The sequence below is a fragment of the Ranitomeya imitator genome, chromosome 1, assembly GCF_032444005.1.
Source record: "Ranitomeya imitator isolate aRanImi1 chromosome 1, aRanImi1.pri, whole genome shotgun sequence".
NCBI classification, from domain to species: Eukaryota; Metazoa; Chordata; class Amphibia; order Anura; family Dendrobatidae; genus Ranitomeya; species Ranitomeya imitator.
The window spans coordinates 471172057-471195411 of NC_091282.1; the positions used below are offsets into that span (position 1 = coordinate 471172057).

At 42.9% G+C, this 23355-nt stretch overlaps 1 protein-coding gene across 3 annotated transcripts in view; it reads left to right on the forward strand.

The window, feature by feature from the left end:
- The window catches only part of LINGO2 (leucine rich repeat and Ig domain containing 2), a 2506396-nt gene that overhangs the window by 927999 nt on the left and 1555042 nt on the right, over positions 1-23355 (forward strand). For all 3 annotated transcript variants that reach the window (XR_011320767.1, XM_069765264.1, XM_069765275.1), the window contains one exon: positions 16189-16254. The gene's annotated coding sequence lies outside the window, so the exon portion shown is untranslated. The remainder of the gene's footprint in view (positions 1-16188; positions 16255-23355) is intronic.

The window sequence follows — 23355 nt, forward strand, 5'->3', positions numbered from 1 at the left end:
GAAGCCACTCCTTCGTTGCCCTGGAGGTGTGCTTTGGATCATTGTCATGTTGAAAGACCCAGCCATGTTTCATCTTCAATGCCCTTGCTGATGGAAGGAGGTTTGCACTCAAAATCTCACGATACATGGCCCCATTCATTCTTTCATGTACCCGGATCAGTCGTCCTGGCCCCTTTGCAGAGAAACAGCCCCAAAGCATGATGTTTCCACCACCATGCTTTACAGTAGGTATGGTGTTTGATGGATGCAACTCAGTATTCTTTTTCCTCCAAACACGACAAGTTGTGTTTCTACCAAACAGTTCCAGTTTGGTTTCATCAGACCATATGACATTCTCCCAAAACTCCTCTGGATCATCCAAATGCTCTCTAGCAAACTTCAGATGGGCCCGGACATGTACTGGCTTAAGCAGTGGGACACATCTGGCACTGCAGGATCTGAGTCCATGGTGGGGTAGTGTGTTACTTATGGTAGGCCTTGTTACATTGGTCCCAGCTCTCTGCAGTTCATTCACTAGGTCCCCCCGCGTGGTTCTGGGATTTTTGCTCACCGTTCTTGTGATCATTCTGACCCCACGGGGTGGGATTTTGCGTGGAGCCCCAAATCGATGGAGATTATCAGTGGTCTTGTATGTCTTCCATTTTCTAATTATTGCTCCCACTGTTGATTTCTTCACTCCAAGCTGGTTGGCTATTGCAGATTCAGTCTTCCCAGCCTGGTGCAGGGCTACAATTTTGTTTCTGGTGTCCTTTGACAGCTCTTTGGTCTTCACCATAGTGGAGTTTGGAGTCAGACTGTTTGAGGGTGTGCACAGGTGTCTTTTTATACTGATAACAAGTTTAAACAGGTGCCATTACTACAGGTAATGAGTGGAGGAAAGAGGAGACTCTTAAAGAAGAAGTTACAGGTCTGTGAGAGCCAGAAATCTTGATTGTTTGTTTCTGACCAAATACTTATTTTCCACCATAATATGCAAATAAAATGTTAAAAAAACAGACAATGTGATTTTCTGGATTTTTTGTTCTCAGTTTGTCTCCCATAGTTGAGGTCTACCTATGATGTAAATTACAGACGCCTCTCATCTTTTTAAGTGGTGGAACTTGCACTATTGCTGACTGACTAAATACTTTTTTGCCCCACTGTATATAACTTGCTGCTAGTTTTGGACTTTTTTCATATAGGCTATGCCTCCAAGTAAGGGAGAGGTTGCTGCAGCTTCATCAGAAGAAGGGATATAGTTAGGGAGCGAAGATTAACCCCCAAACTGCTTGTGCTGTAGCGATTTCCACTGTCCAACACCACCATTTATTTGCAGGGACAGTGGAGGCTATATTTTTGTGCATCAGCTCTGTAGCTTATTAGGCTGCCTTATAAGGCTCCCTGATAGCTGCATTGCTGTTGGCACGCCGCTGTGCAAACCAACTGCTTTTTTAAAAGCAAAAATCCTGTTGCTCCTTTCTGCACAGCTATCTTGTTTTTTTGGTTCAGTCTCCCCCCAAAAAAGTGAGATTCAAATTTTCACAAAGAGGATATACTGCAGTCCTGTTAGTTTGTCGTATGTCACCCAGCCACTTTCTGCCACTTAGATTGCGTTATTATATACACTGGGCCTGAGTTTTGGTTCAGTCTCCCCCCAAAAAAAGGGAGATTCAAATTCTCACAAAGTGGATGTACTGCAGTCCTGTTAGTTTGTCTTATATCAGCCAGCCAATTTCTGCCACTTACATTGTGCTGTTTTATACACTGGGCTTGAGTTTTGGTTCAGTCTCCCCCCAAAAAAGGGAGATTTATATTCTCAACACATTTATATACACCTTCTACCTTGTCTTACAGTACCATATAACGGTTGTTATTTTGATTAGATTTTCCAAAAAATGAGGAAGTGTGGTGGAAGAGCCTGTGGGTGGTGGTTGCCAGATGGTACTGATGGTGGTGGTGGTGTATCTGGTGGTAGTGGCAAAAGCACAATGGCACCTAAGGCTGGAGGTCAAATTATTTTGCCCCACCTTCCCCTGCTGACACGTAGCTTGCCGGAAAAAATGTTTTGCTTTTGGCCTCCTCTTACTGACTTCTCCTATTCCTCCATTTGCAGCTGCTGAATGTCCACCATAGACCATTTTTTGTACCTCCCTAAATGGGCTGACTCCCCCCACAGGGCCGTGGTCACCACCTGGCGCAAGCACCTGTGCAAATGCAGTTTGCCTGGACAGGTGGGTGTGCCCACTCTTGGGCGACAGCATTGGCACAGGGTTCCTCATAGTACAATGAAGTGTCTCTGATGGTGGTGGTGCACAACCAACATCAGACACACCGTCGTAATATGAGGGGCCCTGTGCCAGTACATCCGCCCACGAGAGAGTGTTCCCCTCAGCTCGAACAGAGCTCTACCACTTGCAATACTTACCTCTCCCTGCCCACTGTGTAGTCTGTGCTGTTAAATCCTTACAATGGCACTGCCAATACAAATTTGTTGAAATGATAGATGATAGTTAAAATATACAGGGGCCCTGGCCTCCATTTAGACCAGTTAATACTTTGTGCCTACTACCACTGTCTGCTACTCAGCAGAGGAGCCCAACATTGTAGCTAGTTATCTCACCTGTTTAGTCCTGTTACCAATTTTGAACTGCATTTAGCCTACTTTATTATTTGGGCATACTAACTGTGTCTGCCACTCATTACAGTTGTCCTCCACTGAACAAAGCAATGCCGCCTGTTTAGTCCTGTTACCAATTTTGAACTGAATTTAGGCTACTTTGTTATTTGGACCTACTAGCTGTGTTTGCCACTCATTACAGTTGTTCTCCACTGAACAAAGCAATGCCGCCCATTTAGTCCTGTTAACAATTTTGAACTGCAGTTAGCCTACTTTATTATTTGGGCCTACTAACTGTGTCTGCCACTCATTACAGTTGTCCTCCACTGAACAAAGCATTGCCGCCTGTTTAGTCCTGTTACCAATTTTGAACTGCATTTAGGCTACTTTATTATTTGGGCCTACTAACTGTGTCTGCCAATCATTACAGTTGTCCTCCACTGAACAAAGCAATGCTGCCTGTTTAGTCCTATTACCAATTTTGAACTGCATTTAGCCTACTTTATTATTTGGGCCTATATCTGTGTTTCCTCCTCATCATGCCCATTGCCCAGCCACTGCTAGATGAGTCTGCTGGTACATTGACCCAGACCACTACATTCCCCTTGCACTCTACACAGCCAAAATCTGACCCTGCTGAAAGTCAGGTTCCCCTTCCCGCATACTATACCACCTTACATGGGGGCAAGTAGGAAGGTGCAGATGAAAGTGCAGGTTCCTTCATCAGGTGGGGGGCATAATCGTTGGCGACGTCACTGGCACAGGGCCCTTCATAGTATGCAAAAGTGTCTCTGCCAGTGGAAGGCGCCAACCGCCATCAAACACACCGCTGTAGTATGAGGGGCCCTGTGCCAGTGCCAACGAGTGCCCCCCCCCCTGCTTGCTCTGGATAACAGCACTTGCAAAGTGAAATACTTACCTCAAACTGCTCCACCGCCGTGACGTATTCTGCGTTTCCTGGGCCCACGAAAATCTTAAGCCAGCCCTACCCCCCCCACAACTTTAGCCAAATGACCCCCAGTTTTCAATGCCTAACTATTATTATAAAGTAAATTAAGATTTACAAGCTTAAGTAATAAGAATTGATGTTTTTGGCATTAAAATGGGCACTGTAGGTGTTTTCCTGTCCTCCACTCACTGCCGACTTTGATTCCCCATTGACTTGCATTGGGTTTCGTGTTTCAGTCGGCCCCCGACTTTTCGCAATAATCGGCCGATTTTACCCGACTTTTGACAAAGTTGCAAAAGTCGCGAAACCCGACTTGATCCAAAAAAGTTAAAGTCGCTCAACTCTAGTCCCAACTCCTATATAGGCATGAAGAAAAACAGCTGCTGCTGCTCCTTGGTATGTGGATAAATCCTCCGGTAGATATTGGATCCAGTTGGAAGAAATAACTATGGTGGGTTTTGCTGCCAGAGTAAATCAATTCAACAATGAGGATGATAAAAAGTTTTTTGTTCATAACACATGTCAACACCTTATTGACATCTTTATCAAGTAAAAAACCAAATGTTGCTAGCTTTTATGTACAGACTAGATGGATTGGATCGCATCGGGAGGGCAGTAATGTCACGATGGGGGCAGGCTTTGCAGTGGTGTCATTGCCGTACATTTTAGAAGGAGTCATGTTCGCATTGATATTTGCTTTTAAAAGGGGTTTTCTCATGAACAAAAGTTCACTTTAAAATTTGTCTGTGTCTGACCGTGTACAGAACATACCACAGCTCCTGGGCAGGGGAGGAAGCAAAAGACAATACTGACATTACAGCAGGGGATCACAGAGGATACATTTTGTGAGGTAAAATAGTCAGTGAAATATTTTAACTGACAAAAGAAATCCACTGTGATCCCCTGCTGTAATGTCAGTATTGTCTTTTGCTTCCTCCCCTGCCCAGGAGATGTGGTATGCTCCGTACACTGCCAGGCACAGACAAATTTTAAAGTGAACTTTTGTTCATGAGAAAACCCCTTTTAAAAGCAAATATCAATGCGAACATGACTCCTTCTAAAATGTACGGCAATGACACCACTGCAAAGCCTGCCCCCATCGTGACATTACTGCCCTCCCGATGCGATCCAATCCATCTAGTCTGCCCAGGAGATGTGGTATGCTCCGTACACTGCCAGGCACAGACAATTTTTAAAATGAACTTTTATTCATGTGAAAACCCCTTTATTGTGACCGGCTTCCTCTGCCTGTAGACACATCGCGCATCTGCCGCCGGGATCAGCCGAATGTTTAACTGCACCTGCGCAGAATTAACGCAGGTGCAGTAAATCAGACCACCGCAATCTTTGTGCAAAGTGGCGATCACATTAAAACTGCGCATGTACTCCTCCTTGTACAAAGATGGCGACAGTCAGTGAACCATTTGGCTGATCCTGGCGGCGGCGTGTTCGGGACAGTGTTCTGCTGGTGGCATGGCGTATACCAGTGTGTGTGGTGTGTATGGCAAATACAGTGTGTGTATTTGTATGTGAGCACAGCGTATACAGTGTGTGTGTGTGGTGCGACGGTATTCCCCTGGTGGTACCGCTAAACAGGCCAGTACCGCCAGCAGTTTCCATATTGAGACATCACTTGGGTGTCCCAATGTGGAGGTCGGTGAACTTCCGCCGCTCGGATCCGGACACATCTGGATGGAGCAGGATGTGAAGACATTACAAGGTAAGTATATATTAAGATGTAGCAGACTCCAAATGAAAATTCAATGCACTTCATTAATTGATGTGACACACCATGACACTAAATGCTATTTACATGACATTATCATCCTACCACAAGGTGTGTGAAAGGTGCAATGTGTAAGCAGCATTGAAACAATGTGCTAACACACTAGCCTGCTTAAGCATTTAACACTTGATAAATCACAGCACATCTTCATTTCTCTACTGATTTTCTCTTCTACATCTAATAAGAGATCTCTTCCCCCTGACAGATACAGATGTTGAGGAATGTATGATGTATGTTCTTCCTAAAGTGTCTGCCATGAGTAGTGTTGAGCGATACCGTCCGATACTTGAAAGTATCGGTATCGGATAGTATCGGCCGATACCCGAAAAATATCGGATATCGCCGATACCGATATCCGATACCAATACAAGTCAATGGGACATCAAGTATCGTAATGTATCCTCATGGATCCCAGGGTCTGAAGGAGAGGAAACTCTCCTTCAGGCCCTGGGATCCATATTAAAGTGTAAAATAAAGAATTAAAATAAAAAATATTGTTATATTCACCTCTCCGGCGGCCCCTGGACATCAGCGGGAGGATCCGGCGTCCGGCACGGCTTCTTTCTTCAAAATGCGCGCCTTTAGGACCTGTGGAATGACGTCCCGGCTTCTGATTGGTCGCGTGCCGCCCATGTGACCGCCACGCGACCAATCAGAAGCCGCGACGTCATTCCTCAGGTCCTAAAAGGCGCTCATTCTAGGACTTTAGCTGAGGAATGACGTCGCGGCTTCTGATTGGTCGCGTGGCGGTCACATGGGCGGCACGCGACCAATCAGAAGCCGGGACGTCATACCACAGGTCCTAAAGGCGCGCATTTTGAAGAAAGAAGCCGTGCCGGACGCCGGATCCTCCCGCTGATGTCCAGGGGCCGCCGGAGAGGTGAATATAACAATATTTTTTATTTTAATTCTTTATTTTACACTTCCGATACCGATACCCGATATCACAAAAATATCGGATCTCGGTATCGGAATTCCAATACCGCAAGTATCGGCCGATACCCGATACTTGAGGTATCGGAATGCTCAACACTAGCCATGAGTACTCAGCTTTCTATTTACACTCATTCACTACTATTGTAATTCATCCACTCCGATGTCAGACTGTCTCTCTGTGCTTTGATCTCTTTATTTCCCAGAAAACTTGAATGCTTTTTTTACCTATCCACATCATAACTATTAACTACTTCCTTCCCCACCTGCTACGCTTCCTTCTACAGTGTTAAAAAAATTGCTTGCTGCTAATCTTTACTTTCATTCACATAACGATCATATAGTAAATTTGTAAAAAAAAAAAGTTTGGTTTTACAACGCATTGCCCTCAAGAGGATTTTTTTTTTTAATACTTACAAAAACGTTTAAGTGCCACAATATATGCGATTAACACCAAACTAGTATTTTGCCATTTGATTTCTCAGCAGGTTTGTACTAGCCAATGGTCAGGAATGATTGCTCATAATGACGTTGGTTGACCCATTATTGCCCAGTTTAAAAGGACCTTAACACTAAGCAAAGACAGCAAATAAAGACATTAGCCTTATCCAGTTAGATAATGTCAGAAGATATAGGACAACCAGCTATGTTAAAGTATTGCACTGTCTCTCAAAAACTAAAGGAATGATAATTTTAGTGCAGACTTTTTTAGAAAGTTGCTAACTGTTGTGTATAGAAAGTATATGAAAAATAAAAAATAAGAAAAATCTATTTGTGGACTCTAAGTTGATTGCAGGAAGACAAAAGTGAGCAAAGACATAATAGTATATAAACATTTTACATAATTTTACATAATTTTACCTGACAATCATTCTAATTTTTTTTATCCTACTTTAAGTTTGCTTCTCATGACTTTCAGGATTTCAGTGAATGTCTGCATTATATGAACGAGAGAGGAGTCCGCAGGCACACTAAGAGAAAATTGACTTAAATTACATGATGTATTAAATACAGGCATCTACTATATAATTGTCTAAGGGTCAATTCTGTCTTTGTCTTCCTGTCTGTCTGTCTGTCCTTCTGTCTGTCATGGAAATCCCAAGTCGCTGATTGGTCGCGGCAAAACAGCCCATTGCCACAGCGCCGTTGGATCCCAGGGGGTGAGTATGTAACTATTTTTTATTTTAATTCTTTTTTTTTAACAGGGATATGTGCCCACACTGCTAAATACTGCGTGGGCTACATGGCTGCTATATAATATGTGGGCAGTACTATATACTACATGGCTGCTATATACTACATGGGCAGTACTATATACTACATGGCTGCTATATACTACGTGGACAGTACTTTATACTACATGGCTGCTATATAATATGTGGGCAGTACTATATACTACATGGCTGCTATATACTACATGGGCAGTGCTATATACTACATGGCTGCTATATACTACGTGGGCAGTACTATATACTACATGGCTGCTATATACTACGTGGACAGTACTTTATACTACATGGCTGCTATATACTACGTGGACAGTACTACATACTACATGGCTGCTATATACTATGTGGACAGTACTACATACTACATTCCTGCTATATACAATGTGGGCTGTACTATATACTACATGGCTGTAATATACTACGTGGGCAGTACTATATACTACATGGCTGCTATATACTACGTGGGCAGTCCTATATACTTCATGGCTGCTATATACAATGTGGGCAGTGTTATATACTACATGGCTGTTGTATACTATGTGGCCTGTGTTATATACTATATGGCTGCTGTATACTATGTGGCCTGTGTTAGATACTGCGTGGGCTGCATTATGTACAACGCATCAGGTATTCTACAATATGTATGTATATAGCAGCCACATACTATATAGCACAGGCCACGTACTATTTGCATGCTATATTCTACATGGCTTGTATATACTACGTTGCTGTGCTATATATGGACATACATATTCTAGAATACCCGATGCGTTAGAATCGGGCCACCATCTAGTAATACATAATTTTATACAACTAATATATCATTACTCACATTCCAGAACCAGCTCTCTGACTAGTCAACACCCTAAGCAGGATATGTAAGTCTGTGCAGCATAATGCATTAAAACAATTATTTTATTTCGTATTTCATGAGGTCCATGCAAATAGCAGACTGTTTAATTCCACTAAACATGAATGAACACATTATTGCCAAGGCTGTGTAGTGGCGTATTGGGGCAAAACAGGATAACTGGAAGAAACTATCTTTTATTGAAATTTAAAATAATGAAAAATATAATAAATTTAAGATGAAAATGTTTAAAACTATATGAAAATGGAGTAAAAATATGTATATGCACATAAAGCAAGTGATGCATTTACAAATTATATGCTACAAGAAAATGTATAATTTTTAAATTTATTATTTGCTATTGTTTAATGAAACACCCAATTTATAATACCAGTTTCGCATTATGCTTGGATAATTATCTGTGACTATGGTGCTTCATGACAAGTAACCCTTCTCAGGAGGGCATAGAGAAAGGCTACATGATCAGATATAGATCATTATCTTGTTATATTTCAACATGCTAGCCAAAGAATGGCAACAAACAAAAAGTTAAGACTTTTCTACAGAGCCAGTTTATCAAGAGGCAGAAAATAACAATAACCGTAGCAAAAACAATCTTCAATATTCTGCTCTATTTTGTTAGCTACTATATTTCAAAATGTTATTTGTGAAAATGTCCCAATAATAACTAATCTTACTGGCAATGTACACACCACTCACTAAGGATTCATTAAGTGTAATAGAACTTCAGTCCTGCTGAGTAGGGTTGAGCGACCTTTACTTTTATAGGATCGGGTCGGGTTTCACGAAACCCAACTTTTTCAAAAGTCGGGTCGAGTGAAATCGGCCGATCCTATAAAAAAGTCGGGGTCGGGGTCGGCCGAAACTCGAAACCCAATGCAGTGCATTGGGTTTCCAATGGTTCCCAGGGTCTGAAGGAGCGGAAACTCTCCTTCAGGCCCTGGGATCCATATTTAAGTGTAAAATAAAGAATTAAAATAAAAAATATCGCTATACTTACCCTCTGACACGCCCTGGTACTAACCAGGAACCTTCCTTCCTTTGAATCAGCGCTTCCAGGACCTTGCGGTGACGTCACGGTGACGTCGCGGCTTGTGATTGGTCGCGCGGCTGGTCATGTGACCGCTCGCGCGAACAATCACAAGCCGCGACGTCACCGCGACGTCACGCAATGTCCTGCAAGCGCTGATTCTTAGGAAGGAAGGCTGCCGGAAAGAAGCAGGGTGCGTCCGAGGGTGAGTATATTCCTATCAGGTATATACTCACCTTCGGACGCGCCCTGCTTCTTTCCGGCAGCCTTCCTTCCTAAGAATCAGCGCTTGCAGGACCTTGCGTGATGTCGCGGTGACGTCGCGGCTTGTGATTGGTCTCGCAAGCGGTCACATGGGCGGCCGCGTGACCAATCACAAGCCGCGACATCACCGCGACGTCACCGCAAGGTCCTGCAAGCGCTGATTCGAAGGAAGGAAGGTTCCCGGTTAGTACCAGGGCGCGTCAGAGGGTAAGTATAGCGATATTTTTTATTTTAATTCTTTATTTTACATTAAATATGGATTCCGATACCGATTTCCGATATTGCAAACATATCGGAAATCAGGATCGGAATTCCGATACCACATTCAGAAGATCGCCGACTTCATGGCCGACCCCACACAGGGGTCGGGTCGGGTTTCATGAAACCCGACTTTGCCAAAAGTCGGCGACTTCTGAAAGTGGCCGACCCGTTTCGCTCAACCCTACTGCTGAGACCTTAATATTTGATGTTTTTTTCATAAAATCAACTTACAATTAATATGCTATACATGTATCAAGTGTTAAATGTTTATCCTATAGTTTGTAAGCTTATGAGCAGGGCCCTCACTCCTCTTGGTATCCATTTTGAACTGTGATTTTTGTAATGCTGTAATGTCTATTGTCTGTACAAGTCCCCTTTATAATTTGTAAAGCGCTGTGGAATATGTTGGTGCTATGTAAATTAAATTATTATTATTATTATTATTAACAAAACACAAGTAATACCTAATTCACAGAATGTGAGATAAATTCCTGATCACTTAGATTTGACTGCTGAAACCCCCGGGATGTCAAAATCAAAGATATGGAATCCCTAAAATGGGGCATCAGTTGAGTGCATACTCAGCCACCACTACATTCATTGTTAATGAGACTGCTGGAAATAGCAAAACCCAGTGTTCATCTTTTTATGGCTGTCTTGTAGAAGATAAAAATGGAAATTGAGCTTGCACACCTATGTTCCATTACCCTTTCTACAATATGGCCAATTTCTACAGTTTTTTGCGGTTTTGTTTTTCATTGAAACAAAAATAAGGTGATGTTCCAGCTCCTTAAAAATGAAACATTATTAGTCCTGGTTAAAAAATGTTGCAGCTGTGAAAAAACTCCCTATACAATGTGATTCCAAGGGGTTAAAGTGACGCGTTTCGATCTGAGACCAGAACCTTATCTGGTGGTAGCTTTGTTTGGTGGTATGCCTGCTTTGTGCATTTGTGTTCTGCTCTTTTGATCTTTTGCTGGGAACTAGCCTTTTGAATATTTATTCCCTATGTCTTAATTCGCAACCGTTTTGGACTTCTGATTTCAGACCGGCTTCACATGAGAAGAGAAGAGCTAGCATCACAAACTTCATTTTTATTAAAATCAGCATTGCAGAGCCCTGTTCTCATAGTCCCAGAGTGTGAATCTTAGCGCTGCTGGGGTCTCATAGGTCAGAGCCCAATAAATCAAGAAGAACCATCTCCGAATCAGGGGAAAGGGGATAACTTATTTTTTGTGTGAATTACCCATTAAATATTGCATGCATTTTAAAGTAAGCCTGAAATGTGTGCCATATTACTCTATTTAGATAAATATTTTGATAGCTAAATACGTTAGTTAAATTTATTCACTTATAACAAGTGTGACTTTTCATTTCCCAAGTGCAGTTTAACTTTAATAAATTCGCAAGTACTGGCAGATTTGAATCATTTACATTTCTATTTAGGCAATTCGCAAAACACATGCCCAGCTCCTTTTTATGCTTTGCAAACACCTGAGACACCTGAGACTCACATGACCTCAGGTGTAATCCTGTAGGTTTCCCCAGAATAACCTTTGCAGCTTCCACATCATATTCCATAGCCCAGAAAATCAGGCGTATTATCATATTATCAGTATTATCATATCTTGCAAAATATCCTTCATAGAGAATACAGCATACAATTTAAAGGGAACCTGTCACCTGAATTTGGCGGGATCGGTTTTTGGTCATATGGGCGGAGTTTTCGGGTGTTTGATTCACCCTTTCCTTACCCGCTGGCTGCATGCTGGCCACAATATTGGATTGAAGTTGTCCTCCGTAGTACGTACGCGCATGTGCAATCAGACATGTTGATAAATTGAATTTCAGAAGATGAGGGGTGCTTGGGAAATTTTTTTTAGTGGATTTGGTGATAAAAGTATGAGTTCAGAAGAGAGAAGGAAATCTTGTAAGCTACTGAGATTACTTCTGGGAAGGTGAGACATATTATGGACAGCCTTTTAGTTTATTGTTAGTAGTTTGAAGTGGATTCATTGAGAAATTGGAGGAGAATGAAGAAATTGGCAGAGGGCAGAGGTGGGGAGTAGTGAGGGGAGAGGAGGATTAATTGGGCAGCAGAGCTAAGGATGGCCTGGAGAGGTGTGAATTTGTTAGTCGGGACCCTTCAGAGGAGGATATTGCATTAGGAGATGATGAGGGAATATAGTAGCATTTTGGTTAGATTCAAGTTTGATGAAAAGTCAAATTCTGCATATATTTTTGAGTAGGAGGTGGCAGGATGTGGTAAGGCCTTGGCTGAGTGGTTCGAAGGACAGGCAAATCAAGGGTTACTCCAGGCAGAAGACTTGTGATATGTGGGAAAGATTGATGTAAATTATTGTGATAGCTAGGTCTGGTAGGGGACTTGAGTGAGATGATGAGTCTGGTTTTGTCCACATTGAGTTTTAAAAAGCGTAATAAGAAAAAGTACGATATGACTGATAGACACTATGGGATTCTACAATACAGAAATGTGACAAGAAATGGGCCAGAAAGGTAGATTTGAATGTCATCAGCATATAGGTGGTACTGGAAGCAATGAGACTTTATCAGTTATCCCTGGTCAGTAGTATACTATAGATGGAGGAGAGTTTATATTTTTTTTAGATCCTTTAGGGATACCAACAAAAAGCAAGCAAGACAAGGAGGTAATATGCAAATTAATTGTGCTAAATGTGCGGTTATTGAGGTAAGCCACATAAATACAGTGATCTGTTGTGAGTGCTAGCTTTTCTGGAGTATATTAATTATTTTGTATTGTCATTTTTTTATAAAAAACTAAATAAAAAATAGAAAAAAGTTTAAAACAAATTCAACTGTGCTAACACAGTTTTGCACATCAGTTTTACAAGTCTAGTACATGATATACCTATGACCTGTTGCTACATTTCGTGTCATGTACCTTTCTACTTAATATTTTGCATTACATCGCTTCAAGCAAATGTTGAACTATAAAGATTGAAAAAATTGTCCAAAGTTAATTAAAGTGTTGTAATGTATGGTAAAAGAGTATGTAGCCATGGCTATGGATGGGGTAGTATTTAAAAAAGATATATAAAGGCTGATTATATAGAAGCCTCTAGCAGCAGCAGTAGCACCACCAACAATGGCACTGGCATCAGCTATCCAGATACATGTACTACCAAATGCAGGCCACAATTGGACACATTGCTTATGACAAGAGTATTAGAGGGGAGGAAACATAGGACATCATCGAATATGTGGTAGCCCACTAATTTCTGTCATATCAGGATGACATTACCTCTGACTAGCAGTTGGAGACAATGTTCTGTAAAGAAAACTTAATCTGATCACAAATTCCTAAGAGGGATAATTTTTGGATCTTTTCAAATAAAAAAAAGTGAAATCTCTGTAAGTGCGCTGGGTTATTAAACAGTCTGTCTGTAGGTTATGGTGTTTACTGTCTGTTTCTATGATGTAGTCACTTTGGTATCACCAAAGGTGAGTTTATGTGAAGGAGTATTTTAAAGAGTTAGTGCAAATATCTGTACAGTGCCTTGCGAACGTATTCGGCCCCCTGGAACTTTTCAAATTTTTCCCACATATCATGCTTCAAACATTAAGATACCAAATGTAATTTTTTGGTGAAGAATCAACAACAAGTGGAACACAATTGTGAAGTTGAACAAAAGGTATTGGTTATTTTAAATTTTTGTGGAAATTCAAAAACTGAAAAGTGGGGCGTGCTATATTATTCGGCTCCTTTACTTTCAGTACAGCAAACACACTCCAGAAGTTCATTGTGGATCTCTGAATGATCCAATGTTGTCCTAAATGCCTCATGATGATAAATATAATCCACCTGTGTGTAATCAAGTCTCCGTATAAATGCACCTGCTCAGTGATAGTCTCAGGGTTCTGTTTGAAGCACAGAGAGCATCATGAAAACCAAGGCACACAACAGGCAGGTCCGTTATACTGTTGTGGAGAAGTTTAAAGTTGGATTTGGATACAAAATGATTTCCAAAATTTTAAACATTCCAAGAAGCACTGTGCAAACAATCATATTAAAATGGAAGGAGTATCATACCACTGCAAATCTACCAAGACCCGGCCGTCCCTCTAAACTTTTATCTCAAACAAGGAGAAGTCTGATCAGAGATGCAGCCAAGAGGCCCATGATCACTCTGGATGAACTGCGGAGATCTACAGCTGAGGTGGGACAGTCTGTCCATAGGACAACAATCAGTTGTAAACTGCACAAATCTGGCCTTTATGGAAGAGTGGCAAGAAGAAAGCCATTTCTCAAAGATATCCATAAAAAGTGTTGTTTAAACTTTGCAACAAGCCACCTGGGAGACACACCAAACATGTGGAAGAAGGTGCTCTGGTCAGATGAAACCAAAATAGAAATTTTGGGCAACAATGCCAAACGATATGTTTGGCATAGAGGCAACACAGCTCATCACCCTGAACACACCATCCCCACTGTCAAACATGGTGGTGGCGGCAGCATCATGGTTTGGTCCTGCTTTTCTTCAGCAGGGAGAGGGAAGATGGTTAAAATTGATGGGAAGATGGATGGAGCCAAATACAGGACCAGTCTTGAGGAAAACCTTTTGGAGTCTGCAAAAGACCTGAGACTGGGACGGAAATTTGTCTTCCAACAAGACAATGATCCATAACATAAAGCAAAATCTACAATGGAATGGTTCACATATAAACATATCCAGGTGTTAGAATGGCCAAGTCAAAGTCCAGACCTCAATCCAATCGAGAATCTGTGGAAAGAGCTGAAACCTCCTGTTCACAAACGATCTCCATCAAATCTCACTGATCTCGAGCTGTTTGCCGAGGAAGAATGGGCAAGAATTTCAGTCTCAATGAACAAAACTAATAGAGACATACCCCAAGCGACTTGCAGCTGTAATCGCAGCAAAAGGTGGTGCAACAAAGTATTAAGTTAAAGGGGCCAAATAATATTGCACACCCCACTTTTCAGTTTTTGAATTTCCTCAAAAATGTAAAATAACCAATAAATCTCATTCAACTTCACAATTTTGTTACACTTGTTTTTGATTCTTCACAAAAAATTAACATTTGGTATCCTTATGTTTGAAGCATGATATGTGGGAAAAGGTTGAAAAGTTCCAGGGGGCCGAATATTTTCGCAAGGCACTGTAGATATGTAGAAATAGAGTATATTTTAATGAGCATGCTAGAGTTATCATGAAAGGACTATAGAGTGTATCGATGGTCTTTGATATCCATGTTTTCAGTGTGTGATATCTGGAACACTGAGCACTTTTGAAAACTAATTACATTTGATAACTTTATTTATTTCAATATTTTAATCCATTGAGATATGACTGATATTATGGGAATACCCCTTTATTATGCACTTTAGGTTTCAGAATGTGGTATTATAAGATTCACTTTTTCTCCATGTTTTATATTTGAACACATATCCATAAATTGAGTAAAGATCATTTAGCTATCACTGATTTTTTGCACACAAAAAATTGTCTGATTTTTTTCAGTGTTTTTCATCAGATCTTCATTAGTGTTTGGTCAGTGTGTCAGTTTACCATCAGAGTTTTATCAGTCATTTTTATTTTAAAATTTGTTTTCTCAAAATTCTTCTATCGAGCAACCAGAAAAATTGGATAACACTAAGTTGCAACTTGAATGACATTTTAGTGCTCTTTTTTTTTTTCTTCATAGACTCCTAGTCAAATAATTTTTTGTTCCTTTGGTAGATCATTTGGTCTGAAAAAATAAAAAAAACTCTGACATGTGAACAGCCGTATAAATTACAACTGTTACCAGCACTATAAGTGAAAATCCTGTATATTACTCTTCATTGACTTACTGAAAACTGAAGGAGCCATGTTATCACGAACTTATACATTATGTAATGTCAATCGGCAGCTGGCTTGATTATTTATACTATTGCTAATTTATTCTATTACAAATATGATTTGTATTTGCTTATGTATGGTTTCTACCCAGTCTCATTTTTGAAATATGTATTTATTATCAATAGTTAAAAAACATTGCCCAAGTGAAAATATTGCTTTGCATTCTTCACTACTTACTCTACAAAACCGTGATGAGAAAATAGCTATTGAATGCTTCTTCTTACAAATTCTTGTCAAACTTTCTGCAGGCAAAACAGAGAACATTATAGATTACTTGTTGTTGTCATTTTTTACTGTACAATAATTAGCCTTACAGAGATTTTAAAAAAATATTAATTAGACAATTGCTTGTTTGTCTTCAAATAGGTCCCATTGGTTCTGAGACACAGTTCATTAGCAGTGGGTCCGCCGACTGGAGATTGAGCATGTCAGGTAAGCAAGGAAGACAGATCATGCAAAAGGTTTTCAATTAAAACTTTATTATCTAATATTGCTTGCCATTTCTGATATTGTCTAATTAAGAAAACATGCTCCGTTTTCTTTCATAGAGGTAAGCAGCCTGGAAAGCAGTATACAGAGACTATATGACTCAGTATACAGGCTCTGAGCACAGAGCTCTACCTTTAGTAAGTACTCCACTGAGTAAGCCACATTAATAAAAACATAGACGTTAAAAAAGTATTCCAGTCATAGCAAGTTATTACATTTTGCACAGATCCACAGTTAAGCATGCCAGCTGCAGATCCATTCATTCATTTTGGTATTTCTAAAGATATTTAAATACCCTATTCTGCACCTTCCATCTGTCCTATAGGCATGCAATATACATGCATGATCTACTCTAATCAAAAAGGCTACACAGGTCTTCAATGCTGGCCGTCCGTGATCGGACCCTACTATTCTAGTGGTTATCTCCGATTCTGGTGATACAGCATAACTTGTATTGATCAGAAAAGCTTTCATTCTTGCTTCCATTTCAAATATTTTCTTATTCTGTAGTAAACAAAAGTATAAAATGTATCATGTATTATTATTGTATTATTATTCTATAGCGCCAAGAATTACTTTTATTTGATAAACTGACAAGTAGTAAGAGGTACTATACAAAAGCAGACTGCAAAAGTCTTTTTGTATAATGTACATGTCAAAGGAAAGGTTGGGAACCGCGCTAATGCCTTTTCACGTCTTCTTGATCTTCTGAAGTTTCCTGCTGGGAAGCACATGCGTTAAAAGCAACATAAGACTTTATCTTACCAAAACCCTGTAAATTCATCTACATTGTTTTTTTTCCCTAAAAATCTGTTTTGACTTCCAGATATTACTTGTTCAGGGCATATGTATGGATTCACGCAATTGTACAGTAGCTTGTTGCTAAAGTGAGCTCTAAAGGATTCAGTTGTAAGAGACATTTCAATTGACTTTGTATTGAAAAATTGTTGATAATAATTAATAGATATAGAGTAACCGTATGTGGGAAGCAATAAAGGAAATCCCAAGTCTCATTCACCGTTGTACACATATAGCATACTGTATGTATCTAATCACTAAAACAATGTGATTTCAGCTAGTTAATAAACTGTGCAAATGGATTGTCATAGCTATGCTGATAAAAGAGTGAAAATATCATATTCTGTGATGCAAAGATTGGCTTTTCATTTATATATATTTCATGAACATAATGAGTTTGTTACAGTCAGGAAAAAACAAAGGAATCTCTTTTACTCTCTCAGTGAGTCATATACACAGGCTCGGACTGGCCCACCGGAGAACCGGAGGATTCTCCGGTGGGCCCTGGCACTGACACCTGCTGGCATACTGACCAGCAGCTGCCTAGGGCCCCCACTGCTCCAGGGGCCCCTTGCCAGTGGCTATAGGGCCCCTGAGTCAAGGGGGCCCGCCGTGTGCCAGTAGCAGCAGCCGGAGACAGGATCCTGTCCCCGCTGCTAAAGCAGAATGAATATTCACCCTTCCCCACGCCCCTATGGGCGTGGAGAGGAGTGAATACCATTCACAGCACACATACACACACGCAGGCACACAGACTCACACAGAGCAGCTCACCGGCTCCCAGCGTCCTGCTTCCTGTCTGAGGCAGCCCAGCTGGATGACATCATCATCCAGCGTTCTGCTGTCTCAGTCAGAAAGCTTCCAGGAATCCAGCAAGGAAGAGGCTGCTGGGGTGAGCGGCTGCTGCAGGGAGGCGAGCTGTGCTGTGCTGTGCGTGTGTGTGTTTGTGCATGTGTGCTGCTGCAGGGAGGTGTGGTGTGTGTGTGTGCTGCTGCAGGGAGGTGAACTGTGCTGTGCGTGTGTGTGTTTGTGCATGTGTGCTGCTGCAGGGAGGTGTGGTGTGTGTGCTGCTGCAGGGAGGTGAGCTGTGCTGTGCGTGTGTGTGTTTGTGCATGTGTGCTCCTGCAGGGAGGTGTGCTGTGCGTGTTTGTGCATGTGTGCTGCTGCAGGGAGGTGTGGTGTGTGTGTGTGTGTGTGTGCTGCTGCAGGGAGGTGAGCTGTGTGTGTGTGTGCTGCTGCAGGGAGGTGAGCTGTGCTGTGTGCCTGTGTGTGTGGGTGCTGGCTCATCATCCCCCCCCCTCCTGGTGTCGTGATATAGATCCTGGAGACGTGTGCATAGAGGGGCCCCATGTGTGAGGTGACGGGGAAGAGACAGGGGCCCCTTGTGTGAGGTGTTGGGGCTGAGAGGGGCCCCTTGTGTGAGGTGTTGGGGCAGAGAGGGGCCCCTTGTGTGAGGTGGCGGGGCAGAGAGGGGCCCCCTGTGTGAGGTGGTGGGGCAGAGAGGGGCGCTCCCTTTGTGAGGTGGCAGGGCAGAGAGGGGCCCCCCTGTGTGGTGCTAAGATGTGGGCAGAGAGGGGCACACCCTCTGTGAGGTGGCAAAGCAGAAAGAGGCGTGCCCTGTGTGGTATTGAGATGTGGGCAGAGAGAGGCGCCCCCTGCGTGTGTGGTGGCGGGGCAAAGAAGGGTGCCCCTACATGTGCGGTGCGAGGCAGAGAGGAGCCCCCTGTAAGTAATACCAGCTAGAGAGCCTCACATTTAGTGTGCGCCAGTGAGGAGTTCCCCTTATACCAAATGCCCCTATGCACCATATGAACTAGAAAAAAATGCCACCATACATAGTCCCCGATAGTGACTGCCCCCATAGTTTGCACCAGTCCATAATGCTCTTATAAACATTGGCAGCCATCATGTTCTTCTGTGCCCCAATGTGATAGTGGAATCATCCAGCCTGGACTTCAGTGACTCCAGATTCTCGCCCCGTTCATCACATCAGGAGATGTGTCCTAGCGCAGCACTCTGTCTCCTCTTAGGTCGGGGCAACACCTGTGCATATTGTCTCTTCTAAGAGAATCGGTTCAGTTATGGAAATACTCCAATCACACTTCTCTCAGAGAAGATGGAAAAGCAAATGTCTCACTTTTGTCAGTCTGCGGAAGTCTGACTGCACTTAAATGTCATCCAAGTGCAGATCAATTTTATACACGCACCCATAGACTTGAATGAGTCGGTGTGTGCCATCCGATTTGGGCAGCAATTCGCATTATGCATGAAAAGAGTTGCAGATCTACAATTCCCCATAGTGTAACATTAAAATACCACATAGCACTCGGCCATGTTATACACTTGTGTGAGTGAGCCTTTTATAGTGTGTGACAGTGTGTGTGGAAGTGTTGTACTGTGTGTGGCAGTGTTGTACTCTGTGTGTGTGTGCGTGTGGCAGTGTTGTACTGTGTGTGGCAGTGTTGTACTGTGTGTGTGGCAGTGTTGTACTGTGTGTGTGTATGTGTGTGTGGCAGTATTGTACTTTGTGTGCATGTGTGTGGCAGTGTTGTACTGTGTGTGTGTCAGTGTTGTACTGTGTGCGTGGCAGTATTGTACTTTGTGTGCATGTGTGGGTGGCAGTGTGACACTGTGTGTGTTGCAGTGTTGTACTGTGTGTGTGTTGCAGTGTTGCACTGTGTGTGTCAGTGTTGTACTGTGTGTGTGGCAGTGTTGTACTGTGTGTGTGGCAGTGTTGTACCGTGTGTGGCAGTGTTGCACCGTGTGTGGCAGTGTTGCACCGTGTGTGGCAGTGTTGCACCGTGTGTGGCAGTGTTGTACCGTGTGTGGCAGTGTTGCACCGTGTGTGGCAGTGTTGCACCGTGTGTGGCAGTGTTGTACCGTGTCTGGCAGTGTTGTACCATGTGTTGCAGTGTTGTACCGTGTGTGGCAGTGTTGTACCGTGTGTGGCAGTGTTGTACCATGTGTGGCAGTGTTGTACTGTGTGTGTGGCAGTGTTGTACCGTGTGTGGCAGTGTTGTTCTGTGTGTGTGGCAGTGTTGTACTGTGTGTGTGGCAGTGTTGTTCTGTGTGTGTGTGGCAGTGTTGTACCGTGTGTGGCAGTGTTGTACTGTGTGTGTGGCAGTGTTGTACTGTGTGTGTGGCAGTGTTGTACTGTGTGTGTGGCAGTGTTGTACTGTGTGTGTGGCAGTGTTGTTCTGTGTGTGTGTGGCAGTGTTGTACCGTGTGTGGCAGTGTTGTACTGTGTGTGTGGCAGTGTTGTTCTGTGTGTGTGTGGCAGTGTTGTACTGTGTGTGTGTGGCAGTGTTGTACTGTGTGTGTGGCAGTGTTGCACCGTGTGTGGCAGTGTTGCACCGTGTGTGGCAGTGTTGTACCGTGTGTGGCAGTGTTGCACCGTGTGTGGCAGTGTTGCACCGTGTGTGGCAGTGTTGTACCGTGTCTGGCAGTGTTGTACCATGTGTTGCAGTGTTGTACCGTGTGTGGCAGTGTTGTACCGTGTGTGGCAGTGTTGTACCATGTGTGGCAGTGTTGTACTGTGTGTGTGGCAGTGTTGTACCGTGTGTGGCAGTGTTGTTCTGTGTGTGTGGCAGTGTTGTACTGTGTGTGTGGCAGTGTTGTTCTGTGTGTGTGTGGCAGTGTTGTACCGTGTGTGGCAGTGTTGTACTGTGTGTGTGGCAGTGTTGTTCTGTGTGTGTGTGGCAGTGTTGTACTGTGTGTGTGTGGCAGTGTTGTACTGTGTGTGTGGCAGTGTTGTACTGTGTGTGTGGTAGTGTTGTACTGTGTGTGTGGCAGTGTTGTACTGTGTGTGTGTGTATGTGTGTGTGGCAGTGTTGTACTGTGTGTGTGGCAGTGTTGTACTGTATGTGTGGCAGTGTTGTACTATGTGTGTGGCAGTGTTGTTCTGTGTGTGTGTGGCAGTGTTGTACCGTGTGTGGCAGTGTTGTACTGTGTGTGGCAGTGTTGTTCTGTGTGTGTGTGGCAGTGTTGTATCGTGTGTGGCAGTGTTGTACTGTGTGTGTGGCAGTGTTGTACTGTGTGTGGCAGTGTTGTTCTGTGTGTGTGTGGCAGTGTTGTACTGTGTGTGTGTGGTAGTGTTGTACTGTGTGTGTGGCAGTGTTGTACTGTGTGTGTGTGTATGTGTGTGTGGCAGTGTTGTACTGTGTGTGTGGCAGTGTTGTACTGTGTGTGTGGCAGTGTTGTTCTGTGTGTGTGTGGCAGTGTTGTACCGTGTGTGGCAGTGTTGTACTGTGTGTGTGGCAGTGTTGTACTGTGTGTGTGGCAGTGTTGTTTTGTGTGAGTGTGGCAGTGTTGTACTGTGTGTGTGGCAGTGTTGTACTGTGTGTGTGGCAGTGTTGTTCTGTGTGTGTGTGGCAGTGTTGTACCGTGTGTGGCAGTGTTGTACTGTGTGTGTGGCAGTGTTGTACTGTGTGTGTGGCAGTGTTGTTTTGTGTGAGTGTGGCAGTGTTGTACTGTGTGTGTGTGGCAGTGTTGTACTGTGTGTGTGTGGCAGTGTTGTACTGTGTGTGTGGCAGTGTTGTACTGTGTGTGTGGCAGTGTTGTACTGTGTGTGGCAGTGTTGTACTGTGTGTGTGGCAGTGTTGTACTGTGTGTGGCAGTGTTGTACTGTGTGTGTGGCAGTGTTGTACTGTGTGTGTGGTGGTGTTGTACTGTGTGTGTGTGTGTATGTGTGTGTGGCAGTGTTGTACTGTGTGTGTGGTAGTGTTGTACTGTGTGTGTGGCAGTGTTGTACTGTGTGTGTGTGTATGTGTGTGTGGCAGTGTTGTACTGTGTGTGTGTGTATGTGTGTGTGGCAGTGTTGTACTGTGTGTGTGGCAGTGTTGTACTGTGTGTGTGTGTATGTGTGTGTGGCAGTGTTGTACTGTGTGTGTGTGTATGTGTGTGTGGCAGTGTTGTACTGTGTGTGTGGTGGTGTTGTACTGTGTGTGTATGTGTGTGTGGCAGTGTCGTACTGTGTGTGTATGTGTGTGTGGCAGTGTCCCTTTTTGTACGGATCCGCTATTGCAGTGGCATGCAGTGATGTTGGCTGTGACAGCCAAGTCAGTGCATTTCACAATTCTGCAATCACACACTGTGCTTTTTACAGATTTGTTCTTGGGCTCAAGAACGGATCCGTAAAAAGAATGAGCATTTAAATTCTTTTTGTGCTTTTTGGATGTGCTTTTACTCACCTTCCCTGCGCTCACATGGTGATCTTGCAGGTCCGGAGGCTGCAGGACCTTTGAGATGACCTGGCACAACACTATGTGACTGAGCAGGGACCTAGAGGCACAGAATGCTGCAGCCTCCGAGACGAGGGGACATCGCTGGACATCACCGTGGGGGTGCGGGGAAGGTGAGTAATTAGCATAGCAGCATTCACACACACACAAGACTGCACTTTGTGAGGATGCAGTCAAAATGCTGTGTGTGAACGTAGCCTTGGGCGTTTTTTACGGATCATTTTTTGCAGCGCACTGCACTGACCTCCCAACATCCCAACAAAGTCAATGAGTTTCCCAGAATTGCTATTCAGACATGACCTTTTGTGAGAATCCGTATTTTTTGGTAGAAAAATGATCCTCACAAAAAAAGAGCATGTCAATTCATGTTGCATTTTTCAGATTAATATATACGGTATATATATATACAGGTCCTTCTCAAAAAATTAGCATATAGTGTTAAATTTCATTATTTACCATAATGTAATGATTACAATTAATTTTTCATATATTATAGATTCATTATCCACCAACTGAAATTTGTCAGGTCTTTTATTGTTTTAATACTGATGATTTTGGCATACAACTCCTGATAACCCAAAAAACCTGTCTCAATAAATTAGCATATTTCACCCATCCAATCAAATAAAAGTGTCTTTTAATAACAAACAAAAAAACCATCAAATAATAATGTTCAGTTATGCACTCAATACTTGGTCGGGAATCCTTTGGCAGAAATGACTGCTTCAATGCGGCGTGGCATGGAGGCAATCAGCCTGTGACACTGCTGAGATGTTATGGAGGCCCAGGATGCTTCAATAGCGGCCTTAAGCTCATCCAGAGTGTTGGGTCGTGCGTCTCTCAACTTTCTCTTCACAATATCCCACAGATTCTCTATGGGGTTCAGGTCAGGAGAGTTGGCAGGCCAATTGAGCACAGTAATACCATGGTCAGTAAACCATTTACCAGTGGTTTTGGCACTGTGAGCAGGTGCCAGGTCGTGCTGAAAAATGAAATCTTCATCTCC